Source organism: Orycteropus afer, unplaced genomic scaffold (genome assembly GCF_000298275.1).
Source record: "Orycteropus afer afer isolate SDZICR_OR568_19922 unplaced genomic scaffold, OryAfe1.0 scaffold00126, whole genome shotgun sequence".
Taxonomy (NCBI): Eukaryota; Metazoa; Chordata; class Mammalia; order Tubulidentata; family Orycteropodidae; genus Orycteropus; species Orycteropus afer.
Window position 1 is genome coordinate 6,235,364 of NW_006921713.1, and position 1,208 is coordinate 6,236,571.

The window sequence follows — 1,208 nt, forward strand, 5'->3', positions numbered from 1 at the left end:
CGCTGGTGCATTGAAATCCCTGCTGTTTTGGTTCACAGCCCAGAGCTGAGCTATCAGAACTCTTTAAAGGGTAAAGCAAATGGGGGGCGGGTGATATAAGCAATAATGAATGTGAATGTAGTATATGGTAGTGCCTTGTTTTTGCAACTTTTCTGTAAGTTCAAAATTCTACCTAAATTTAGTTATTTAGAATATAGAATAATTCGGGGAACTTTTCTCACTTCTGAGGCATTAGGGATAGAGGGAGAATTAACAAGGTAAAACGTAGGTAACACAAGCATTCTATCAGATTTTGAGGTTTATCAAATTGGCACAGATCTGCAGGAGCTGAGCAAGACCAAAACAGGAATTACTGAGAGCCTGTCTGGAACCTTGAGGCCAATGCAGAAATACAGTTCCTCCATGGACAGGGCCCTCTAGTGGCTACTTCTACCCTTGCTAAAGTAGCTAAAGAAAACAAATCTAGAATTCTAGAATTTGTTCTAAAAGACTTGTCTAGAAAATTAGGAAAAACTCTTTGTGAACAACTGCTTATAAAAAATATAATAAAAATTAACTTTCACTGTGTTGGACACACTATGGTTTATTGGTCTTCAAATATATGAACCGAGTATAAAGAGAACCAGCACATATTGAGCAATAGCTAAAAGTGCGTGGTGTTTTCATGGAGTGTTTCAATTTCATTCTCAATACGGCCCTGCAAAGTTGATACTATCATTTCCACTATTACATATAAAGAAGCTGAGACTGAAAATTAACATGACATGTTCAAATCCACAAAGCTAAAATAAACACAAGAATCAAGCCCAGATCTCTGTAACTTCAAGACTTACATTCTTTTTACCATTCAAGACAGCACAGACTGTATTTTGAAGAATTGTGTATCATCAAGTAAATTTATACCTGAATGCACTCCAATATCTGAATTGTTGTTGTATGTCATCAGTTCAATTTCAACACACGTTGTTTTTGTTCTTAGGTGCCATTGAGTCAGTTCTGACTCACAGAGACCCTATATGAACAGAATGAAACACTGCCTGGTCCTGTGCCATCCTCAGTTATTGCTAAATCCAGCTTAAATTTCTGACAGTCCCATGTCCATGTAGTGCTGCAACCATTTTTGAAGTATCTTCAGCAAAATTGTACTTGTTGTACTTTGGCTTTCCTGGACTTGTTTTAATTTTCTTCAGCTTTAAGTTGAGCTTGGA